This window comes from Ranitomeya variabilis, chromosome 3, assembly GCF_051348905.1.
Source record: "Ranitomeya variabilis isolate aRanVar5 chromosome 3, aRanVar5.hap1, whole genome shotgun sequence".
NCBI lineage: Eukaryota > Metazoa > Chordata > Amphibia > Anura > Dendrobatidae > Ranitomeya > Ranitomeya variabilis.
In genome coordinates, this window is record NC_135234.1 from 443,829,467 (window position 1) to 443,841,475 (window position 12,009).

At 43.4% G+C, this 12,009-nt stretch overlaps 1 protein-coding gene across 5 annotated transcripts in view; it reads left to right on the plus strand.

Moving 5' to 3' along the window:
- Positions 1-12,009, plus strand: part of GTF2IRD1 (GTF2I repeat domain containing 1) — a 156,292-nt gene that overhangs the window by 27,350 nt on the left and 116,933 nt on the right. The gene's annotated exons all lie outside the window — the stretch shown is intronic.

Consider the following 12,009-nt stretch of genomic DNA (forward strand, 5'->3'; position numbering starts at 1 on the left):
AACTGTCACCAGGTGAAAACGGACAGTTTTTGCCCTTTATTTCTGATGTTTCTCTGAGTAATCCTTTTTTTTAAAAAAAGATCTATCATATGGTTTCAGGGATACAAACCTTTTTAAAAAGTACCCATAGTGCAAACAGCTGTGTCATGGTTCTCCTTTCTCTAATGTCAGCAGCCAGGAAGGTACGTGAGAGCTTCATATACAGTATATGTCTATTACATGTAATTTCCTCTTCCTGTCTACCAAATATCTCCATCCTTTTGTTAGGGAAGAGTTCCATACAAGGCAAAGTGTTCACCTTGCCTCATAGACAATGCATCTCCGCACAAGTTAGAGATTGGTGGCAATAGGATGACATTGGAAACAATTGACAACCTTGTTTGCAGATGCATCTTAGCTGAGCTCCCATAATGCAATTATAGAGTTAGATTTTCCTTCATCAGCTTAGTGCTTGGTGTAAAGAAGACACTTCCCACAATGTAAACCAGATATGTAGCCAGCACAGGATGCTGGGAGTTTTTGACTCTGAAGTCTGCAGCATTATGAATGCAGCTATGTTGTTGAATAACGGATCAGTACAAGATATATAGTTAAATACACTCATCAACATTGAAATTTCATGACTTTTGCAAATGGGATGAACCCCACTCCATCTTAAAACCACCATAACTACTGTAAACCTAGGTACTAAAATAAATACACAAAACACATTATTTTGGTTGTCAAAATGAAACAGCTTTTATTCAAATCAAAGGATTAAATAATCACAGTAGGAGTCAGGTGAAATGCTAGTACATTGGGATTCACAAGTACTGCGATATCCCCAGCTGTCTGACATACAGCACCAGGACAGACAACCATAAAGGGGCGGCACGCACTGGCTTGCCATTCAAGCAGAGCCAGTAAACTTTCAGGGCACCAATGACCCTATTATCCTCACTCCTGTGCTTAACCACTGTGCCCGCCCCTGATTGATGTTACCATTACAACGTCCTTGAGGCTGGCCACCAAAGCCGAGCCTGCTCACCACCATGAGGTTTTACATCCTCTATTAGTTAAAATGAGTCCACCTTACCTTGTCTGCAACTTCCACCTGACTCCTAAACCGTAAAGCCGTGACGGGCTATAAATTCCAAGTCTCATTTGACACTTTTTTAAATTTTTTATAATTAAATCATTTTTGTAAACTTAAAAACTAGAAGTCCCTGCAAAAGCATTAATGGGACTAAACTTGGCAAACCTCCAATTCACAAAGAGTCATCCTACAGGGCTCAGGATAAGAAAAAACCCCTGTGGAGGAAACCTCCAGGGAACCATGGCTGAAGGATTGCCCTTCCCTTGGGCTTAGAAGGTTACTGCAAATAATAACTCTTTATAGCCAATATGCAATTGAACCTGGTACAAGATATACAGTGAAAAATTCAAAAATACAATAAAGCTTCTATCATTATACAAGCAATAATTAAAAAGTTTTAGGACAGAGATTATAAACAGGGTGGGAGTGCTGGTAATGTTTCCTCCTGTCCATCCTGTGAGAGAAAGAGGGAGAGCCAGAGTTGCCTCCCCTATATAAGCCCCACCCTCCTCACAGTAATACACCAGGCACAAACATCTAAACTCCTTCCTCTTAAAGCAACAACACTCTTGTTTAAAATCTACACCGCAATACAAACAAAAGCTGCAGGAGTTCTCGGTTCAACCATCCCCAAGTCATGTCCACCTCCGTCTAGTCTCTCGTGGTTTCTGTACCCAGAGGGAAAAGTTGTAGTTCTGGAAATTACAGACTGCAGGGATCTTCCACCACTTCTCTCATCCCTTCTTTTGGACAGTCTCCAACTCCTCAAACCATTAAACTTTTTTAACAATTCGCTGCAAAACTTTTTTCTTTGGGTCAAGAGGATTGGCCACGGCATTTATTTTTCCAAAAACAACATCACAACATTTTAAAACTGGCTTTACCCATTTTCTGTCACCATGTTACTATATCTATAAAGCCCAAACACCAACTGCTGTTCTCAACGGTACTGTAGACAATACTCCTTGAACATATGATTGCACAGAAAAACTGCCCGACTGTGACAACGGCAACAAGCAAATGGCAATGGAAAAACCTTCTTTTAAAACTACCATATTATGCATTTTTTCTCATAATATGCCAATTTTTATATTTTGTCTTTTGATATACATTTATATATGGCGACCGTTGGGATGCACTTCTCCCCGGAATGTCTCAAGGTACATTTCTTCTCATATCAATCCTTTTTATGGTACTGTTATGGAAATTTGGTTTGGATAAATCTATCCCTGTGTGTGCTGCGGCCGTTCCCAATAAGACTGAGTATTTTGAGCGATCGTCAAGAATGAGACTGTACACCATGGTGACAGAATAACATTCCACCATTACTGATGGTTTATTGTAAATACATGGTTTTATAATTGCATATAGAATGGGGGTGGTTAGTTAATTACCATATTGTCGAGCTCCTCTGTTATTGGCTATCTAAATATATATGGAATATTGTGATTAATGCACATATGAATGCTGATTAAGCAACTAAAGTGTAACTGTCACCTTTTTCTGCATCTAGGACAAAGTTGAGACGTCTATTCATCACTTAGTACATCTGGTGTTGTTCCGCTTTTGCCTGGAAAGCCCCAAACAGTCTGTCTGGCTTATATCAGTTTATGTCAGCCATTTTAAGCAATTGATTATAGTGTATATATTAGCTGTGAGTATATATAAGTACCGTATTTTCTGGTGTATAAGACGACTGGGCGTATAAGACGACCCCCAACTTTTCCATATAAATAATGGAGTTTGGGATATACTTGCCGTATAAGACAGGGGTCATCTTATACGCCCAGTCGTCTTATACAGCGTGTGCGGTCCAGATGGTTCCCAGGGTCTGGAGGAGAGGAGACTCTCCTTCAGGCCCTGGGATCCATATTCATGTAAAAAAAAAAGAATAAAAATAAAAAATATGGGTATACTTACCGTCCGACGGCCCCCGGCTCTCAGCGGTGCAAGCGGCGGCCTCCGTTCCCAAGGATGCATTGCGCGAAGGACCGGAGATGACGTCCTCTCCTCCAGACCCTGGGAACCATCCAGGACCGCTCCCTGCACACGCCGTGCCCGGCGTATAAGACAACCCCGACTTTTGAGACAATTTTCTGGAGTTAAAAAGTCGTCTTATACTCCGGAAAATACGGTATATATGCAAGTGAGTTCTATATGATATATATTTCCATCACAGTACCTTAAACCCATCCCTCTATTCAAAAATACAAAGTCCTATAACCGTCGCCTTGCCCCTTAAAGTGAATCTTTCTGGTGATTTTTTCATAGCATACTAATAGTATCTTGAAATAGGGCTTGGGCAGCCCTGTCAGAATATGTAAATCAAAAGTAAATATTCACACCTTCTGCCCACGGCCCGGACAAAGTATGTTGGTACGCTGGGCAGATGAAGCCAATGGCGCCCCCACCCAAAAGCAAAGGAATGGCTCAGAGACTAAGGTAACAGAACCCATAATGCATCTCCTGCTTTCCCGCCGATGGGTCTGGTAGCAAACTCTGATGATTACTTCCACTAGAATTGGTACATTTTTCACACAAAAACCATCAAAAAGGGGTGTACTTTAGGGATGTGACTTAACAGGGAGTGTAATGTCAAAGTTAGATACAGAAACAACATTTTTTGCTGACCATTTACACAATTCTTCCCCGACATCCTATATTTTAAGTGTAGAACTCAAGGATAGTTATGGAAACTAATACACCATGTTCCAAATTATTATGCAAATTACATTTTTATCGGATTTTCCTAAATGTTCAGTGCAAATGACAGTCAGTCTAATAAAAGTCATCACCCGTTAGAGTATGCATCGAATAAACCTCCCAATGATAACAGTATAATCTCCAAAATGAATAACTCAAAATGCACTGTTCCAAATTATTAGGCACAGCAGAATTTCTAAACATTTGATATGTTTTAAAGAACTGAAAATGCTCATTTGAAGAATTTGCAGCATTAGGAGGTCACATTCACTGAACAAAAAAGCTATTTAACTCCAAAACATCCTAACAGGCCAAGTTACATGTTAACATAGGACCCCTTCTTTGATATCACCTTCACAATACTTGCATCCATTGAACTTGTGAGTTTTTGGAGAGTTTCTGCTTGTATTTCCTTGCATGAAGTCAGAATAGCCTCCCAGAGCTGCTGTTTTGATGTGAACTGCCTCCCACCCTCATAGATCTTTTGCTTGAACTCCAAAGGTTCTCTATAGGGTTGAGGTCAGGGGAAGATGGTGGCCACACCATGAGTTTATCTCCTTTTATACCCATAGCAGCCGATGGCCCCCATGTATTCTTTGAAGGATGAGATGGTGCGTTGTCATGCATGAAGATGATTTTGCTCCTGAAGGCACGTTTCTGCTTTTTATACAGTCAGAAACTCCTGTACTCTTGCTGGAGTACATAATACAATATCATGCAAATGCTATGTGGAAATATAACTGATAAAGTGATACAGTAAATAACATTACTGAATTAACTACTTATTAAATACTTATGTTGTTCTTACAGATCATTGTCTCCAGTTTTTCCTGACTGCTGTCTAAAAAGCTATAGTTCTTTAGGGCACAAGGCTACAAATGCCACTGTATAAGGTGCTTGATTTTTACCATGGCTCTTATTATAGAAAATTTGTGGTCAAATGCCAGGAAGGTATGTCAAAGAGAAAGGGATGAAACAACAGATAGAGGCAAAGTCCGGGGTCAGTTAACTATGGTCAGAGTGGATCAAACACAAAAGAATAATACAAACGATTATTCAAAAGGCAAATCCAAGGTCCGACAGCAAAGATCAGAGTATCACAATGCAGAGCTAAAGCACCACTAAGCAAGGCTACAACTGACTATAGTCTGACCATTGCCAGCTAGCTAAATAGCCAGGTAATCACCCTGAACTGACACTTGGAGGAAACCCCACAGAGTCATCCCAGATTGGACAGCAGGGCTGTCATTCACAATACTTGAAAGCCCAGCACGCCCTTGATACCATGGGCTGGCTGAGCTGTGACTCACGGACACCTTGAGTGGTGTAATCGTGACAAGATCGCAATTTGTTGTGCTTTTTTATACAGTAGAAAAAAGGCACGCCATGAAGGAACTGAAGTACAAAAAGACACTTAGATTAATTTAACCCCTTCCCGACCCATGACGCCTATGCGGCGTCATGGAATGATCGCATCCCTGCAGATCGGGTGAAAGGGTTAATTCCTATTTTACCCGATCTGCAGGGAGAGGGGGAGTTGTACTTCAGCCTAGGGGGGGTGGCTTTGCCCCCACGTGGCTACGATCGCTCTGATTGGCTGTTGAAAGTGCAACAGCCAATCAGAGCAATTTGCAATATTTCACCTATGAAAATGGTGAAATATTGCAATCCAGCCATGGCCGATGCTGCAATAGCATCTGCCATGGCTGGAAATCATGTTCTGGCCCCCCCCACCGCCCCCAATCTCCTCACCAGTCCTCCGTTCTGTCCGGTACCCCCCTCCGTCCCCCTGTTCGCTCCCCCGTGCTCCTGTCCGCTCCCCCGTGCTCCTGTCCGCTCCCCCCGTCCTCCGATCCCCCCCTGTGCTCCGATCCACCCCCCCACCACCCCCTCATACTTACCGATCCTCCCGAAGTCGGTCCGTCTTCTCCCTGGGCGCCGCCATCTTCCAAGATGGCGGGCGCATGCTCAGTGCGCCCGCCGAATCTGCAGGCTGGCAGATTCGTTACAGGTACATTTTGATCGCTGTGGTAGGTTCTACCACAGCGATCAAAATAAAAAAATAATAAATAAACTCCCCCCTTTATCACCCCCATAGGTAGGGACAATAATAAAATAAAGAAAATATTTTTTTTTCTTTTTCCACTAGGGTTAGGGTTAGAACTAGGGTTAGAACTAGGGTTAGGGGTAGGGTTAGGGTTACGGGTAGGGTTAGGGGTAGGGGTAGGGTTATGGCATGTGCACACAGAGCGGATCGGCCGCGGATCCGCAGCGGATCGGCCGCGGATCCGCAGCGGATCGGCAGCGGATCCGCAGCGGATCGGCCGCGGATCGGCCGCGGATCCGCAGAGAATCGGCCGCGGATCCGCAGCGGATCGGCCGCGGATCCGCAGCGGATCCGCAGCGGATTGGCCGCGGATCTGCAGCGGATTGGCAGCGGATTGGCCGTGGATCCGCAGCGGATTGGCCGCGGATCGGCAGCGGATTGGCCGCTGCGAATTCGAAGCAGTTTTCCATCAGGTTTACAGTACCATGTACACCTAAGGAAAACCAAATCCGCTGTGCCCATGGTGCGGAAAATTCTGTGCAGAAACGCTGCATTGTATTTTCCGCAGCATGTCAATTCTTTGTGCGGATTCCACAGCGTTTTACACCTGTTCCTCAATAGGAATCCGCAGGTGAAATCCGCACAAAAAAACACTGGAAATCTGCTGTAAATCCGCAGGCACACGAATCCGCAACGTGGGCACATAGCCTTAGGGTTAGGGTTGGAATTAGAGTTAGGGTTGGAATTAGGGCTAGGGTTTGAAATAGGGTTAAGATTAGGTTTGTGGTTAGGGTTACGGATAGGGTTAGGGGTGTGTTGGGGTTACAGTTGTGGTTAGGGTTGGGATTAGGGTTACGGTTGGGATTAGGGTTAGGATTAGGGTTGGAATTAGGGTTACGGTTGTGTTGCGGTTAGGGTTGTGGTTAGGGGTGTGTTGGGGTTAGGGTTGTGATTAGGGTTATGGCTACAGTTGGGATTAGGATTAGGGGTGTGTTGGGGTTAGTGTTGAAGTTAGAATTGAGGGGTTTCCACTGTTTAGGCACATCAGGGGTCTCCAAACGCAACATGGCGCCACCATTGATTCCAGCCAATCTTGCGTTCAAAAAGTCAAATGGTGCTCCCGCCCTTCCAAGCCCCGACGTGCGCCCAAACAGTGGTTTACCCCCACATTTGGGGTACCAGCGTACTCAGGACAAACTGGGCAACAACTGTTGGGGTCCAATTTCTCCTGTTACCCTTGCAAAAATAAAAAATTACTTGCTAAAACATAATTTTTGAGGAAAGAACAATTATTTTTTATTTTCACGGCTCTGCGTTATAAACTTCTGTGAAGCACTTGGGGGTTGAAAGTGCTCACCACACATCTAGATAAGTTCCTTCGGGGGTCTAGTTTCCAAAATGGGGTCACTTGTGGGGTGTTTCTACTGTTTAGGCACATCAGGGGCTCTGCAAATGCAATGTGACGCCCGCAGACCATTCCATCAAAGTCTGCATTTCAAATGTCACTACTTCCCTTCCGAGCCCTGACGTGTGCCCAAACAGTGGTTTACCCCCACATATGGGGTATCAGCGTACTCATAACAAACTGGGCAACAAATATTGGGGTCCAAATTCTCCTGTTACCCTTGTGAAAATAAAAAATTGCTTGCTAAAACATCTTTTTTGAGGAAAGAAAAATGATTTTTTATTTTCACGGCTCTGCGTTGTAAACTTCTGTGAAGCACTTGGGGGTTGAACGTGCTCACTACACATCTAGATAAGTTCCTTGGGGGGTCTAGTTTCCAAAATGGGGTCACATGTGGGGGGTTTCTACTGTTTAGGCATATCAGGGGCTCTGCAAACGTAACATGATGCCCGCAGACCATTCCATCAAAGTCTGCATTCCAAAACGTCACTACTTCCCTTCCGAGCCCCGGCATGTGCCCAAATAGTGGTTTACCCCCACATATGGGGTATCAGCGTACTCAGGAGAAACTGGACAACAACTTTTGGGGTCCAATTTCTCCTGTTACTCTTGCAAAAATAAAAAATTCTGGGCTAAAAAAATATTTTTGAGGAAAGGAAACACATTTATTATTTTCACGGCTCTGCGTTATAAACTTCTGTGAAGCACTTGGGGGTTCAAAGTGCTCACTACACATCTAGATAAGTTCCCTTGGGGGTCTAGTTTCCAAAATGGAGTCACTTGTGGGGAGTTCCTACTGTTTAGGCACATCAGGGGCTCTGCAAACGCAACCTGATGCCCGCAGAGCATTCCATCAAAGTCTGCATTTCAAAATGTCACTACTTCCCTTCCGAACCTCGACGTGTGCCAAAACAGTGGTTTACCCCCACATATGGGGTATCAGCGTACTCAGGAGAAACTGGACAACAACTTTTGGGGTCCAATTTCTCCTGTTACTCTTGCAAAAATAAAAAAATTCTGGGCTAAAAAAATATTTTTGAGGAAAGGAAACACATTTTTTATTTTCACGGCTCTGCGTTATAAACTTCTGTGAAGCACTTGGGGGTTCAAAGTGCTCACCACACATCTAGATAAGTTCCCTTGGGGGTCTAGTTTCCAAAATGGAGTCAATTGTGGGGAGTTCCTACTGTTTAGGCACATCAGGGGCTCTGCAAACGCAACCTGACACCCGCAGAGCATTCCATCAAAGTCTGCATTTCAAAACGTCACTACTTCCCTTCCGAACCCCGACGTGTGCCAAAACAGTGGTTTACCCCCACATATGGGGTATCATCGTACTCAGGAGAAACTGGACAACAACTTTTGGGGTCCAATTTCTCCTATTACCCTTGGGAAAATAAAAAATTGTGGGCTAAAAAATCATTTTTGAGAAAAGAAAAATTATTTTTTATTTTCATGGCTCTGCGTTATAAACTTCTGTGAAGCACTTGGGGGTTCAAAGTGCTCACCACACATCTAGATTAGTTCCTTGGGAGGTCTAGTTTCCAAAATGGGGTCACTTGTGCGGGAGCTCCAATGTTTAGGCACACAGGGGCTCTCCAAACGCGACATGGTGTCCGCTAATGATTGGAGCTAATTTTCCATTCAAAAAGCCAAATGGCGTGCCTTCCCTTCCGAGCCCTGCCGTGCGCCCAAACAGTGGTTTACCCCCACATATGGGGTATCATCGTACTCAGGACAAACTGGACAACAACATTTGGGGTCCAATTCCTCCTATTACCCTTGGGAAAATAAAAAATTCTGGGCTAAAAATCATTTTTGAGGAAAGAAAAATTATTTTTTTATTTTCACGGCTCTGCGTTATAAACTTCTGTGAAGCACCTGGGGGTTATAAGTGCTCACTATGCATCTAGATAAGTTCCTTGGGGGGTCTAGTTTCCAAAATGGGGTCACTTGTAGGGGAGCTCCAATGTTTAGGCACACAGGGGCTCTCCAAACGCGACATGGTGTCCGCTAACGATTGGAGCTAATTTTCCATTCAAAAAGTCAAATGGCACGCCTCCCCTTCCGAGCCTTGCCGTGCACCCAAACAGTGGTTTACCCCCACATATGAGGTATCGGCATACTCAGGAGAAATTGCCCAACAAATTTTAGGATCCATTTTATCCTGTTGCCCATGTGAAAATGAAAGAATTGAGGCCAAAAGAAATTTTGTGTGAAAAAAAAGTACTTTTTCATTTTTGCGGATCAATTTGTGAAGCACCTGGGGGTTTAAAGTGCTCACTATGCCTCTAGATGAGTTCCTTGGGGGGTCTAGTTTCCAAAATGGGGTCACTTGTGGAGGAGCTCCAATGTTTAGGCACACAGGGGCTTTCCAAACGCGACATGGTGTCCGCTAACGATGGAGATAATTTTTCATTCAAAAAGTCAAATGGCGCTCCTTCCCTTCCGAGCCTTACCATGTGCCCAAACAGTGGTTTACCCCCACATGTGAGGTATTGGTGTACTCAGGAGAAATTGCCCAACAAAATTTAGGATCCATTTTATCCTGTTGCCCATGTGAAAATGAAAAAATTGAGGCTAAAATAATTTTTTTGTGAAAAAAAAGTACTTTTTCATTTTTACGGATCAATTTGTGAAGCACCTGGGGGTTTAAAGTGCTCACTATGCTTCTAGATAAGTTCCTTGGGGGGTCTAGTTTCCAAAATGGGGTCACTTGTGGGGGAGCTCCAATGTTTAGGCACACGGGGGCTCTCCAAACGCGACATGGTGTCCGCTAAAGATTGGAGCCAATTTTTCATTGAAAAAGTCAAATGGCGCTGCTTCCCTTCCGAGCCCTGCCGTGCGCCCAAACAGTGGTTTACCCCCACATATGAGGCATCAGCGTACTCAGGACAAATTGGACAACAACGTCCGTGGTCCAGTTTCTCCTTTTACCCTTGGGAAAATAAAAAAAAAATTCGCTAAAATATCATTTTTGTGACTAAAAAGTTAAATGTTCATTTTTTACTTCCATGTTGCTTCTGCTGCTGTGAAACACCTGAAGGGTTAATAAACTTCTTGAATGTGGTTTTGAGCACCTTGAGGGGTGCAGTTTTTAGAATGGTGTCACTTTTGGGTATTTTCAGCCTTATAGAACCCTCAAACTGACTTCAAATGTGAGGTGGTCCCTAAAAAAAATGGTTTTGTAAATTTTGTTGTAAAAATGAGAAATCACTGGTCAAATTTTAACCCTTATAACTTCCTAGCAAAAAAAAAATTTGTTTCCAAAATTGTGCTGATGTAAAGTAGACATGTGGGAAATGTTATTTATTAACTATTTTGTGTCACATAACTCTCTGGTTTACCAGAATAAAAATTCAAAATGTGAAAATTGCGAAATTTTCAAAATTTTTGCCAAATTTCCATTTTTTTCACAAATAAACTCAGAAATTATCGACCTAAATTTACCACTAACATGAAGCCCAATATGTCACGAAAAAACAATCTCAGAATCGCTAGGATCCGTTGAAGCGTTCCTGAGTTATTACCTCATAAAGGGACACTGCTCAGAATTGCAAAAAACGGCAAGGTCATGAAGGGGTTAATCCTATGATTATATTTTATCATTTATACCTAAGGATATATTTCCACTACGGTATATATATTGCACAGCCGCCTTTAGTCAGTTTTAGGAACCCGAGTAGAGCTCAGATTCAGTGTGTACAGAGCCCAATTTAATTGTTTAGTAGAAGCCCGTGTGAATAGCCAGTGCAATGAACATGATGTGTAATGTCTGGCCCATTACAGTTCCACAAGTGCAGGATTTTAGGATTGATGACCTAATATAGTCCAGATTATCTTGTCTGTAAGGTGCTTTTACAGTGACTCAATGGGCAATCCAAATAAATTGTTCTTTAAATATTTACTTGCACGTCCTTAAAGTGTCTCTCTATTTACCTACTTGGAGGCTTTTCTGCAGAGAAGCTTTGCGAAGGGGTTTCCAAGTCTGTCTTTCAATGGTTCCCTGGGGCTCTCTGTAGCCGCATCAGCATCCTGGCTACATCTCTGATCAGTGACTGGCTCATATTAGTTGATTGCTTACAGCCCGGTTTGTGGGTACTAACTAAGAAATTAATTCCGAGTCCCAGGCAGTATAGATGCAAGGTCTGTTGCTTTGATCAGGGCAAACCTTTTCTATGTTATAAGCAATATCGATTTTGGTCTGTCTGGTGGGAATTAGATGCAATTAGGTAACTCCTAATACATTGAGAGCAGTGAGATAGAGCATCATTAACTGCTAGTGTACCAAGGATTGCTTTTAGAAGTACTTTATGCCTATATTTGTATGTTGTGTTCTTCAGTACTAGCGTTCTTCATGAAGCTGCTTTATAATAGCTCTCACAGATCAACGCATTTTTCCGACTTTTTTGCTTGCTGTGTGACTTGCTTAAAGGGATTTTTCAATTTCTTAAAGGGAACCTGTCACCCCCCCAAGGCGTTTTTAACTAAAAGAGCCACCTTGTGCAGCAGTAATGCTGCATTCTGACAAGGTGGCTCTTTTAGTTCTGGGTGCTGTAACTGCCGAAATAATCAGTTTTATAATTTGTCCTAAATACCTTGTCTTCAGTCAAGGAGGCTGGCGTTTCCCCCCTGCTTCAGACGCCACACAGCCATCACTCAAATCTTCTTGGCGCCGGGTGCCGCCTCCTCAGCGCTGTTTTGAATATAGCCGGCGCCTGCGCTCTTTTCTCCTTCCTTGGGCAGGCGCAGTGAGCGCTGCCCGTCTTTCCTCATATG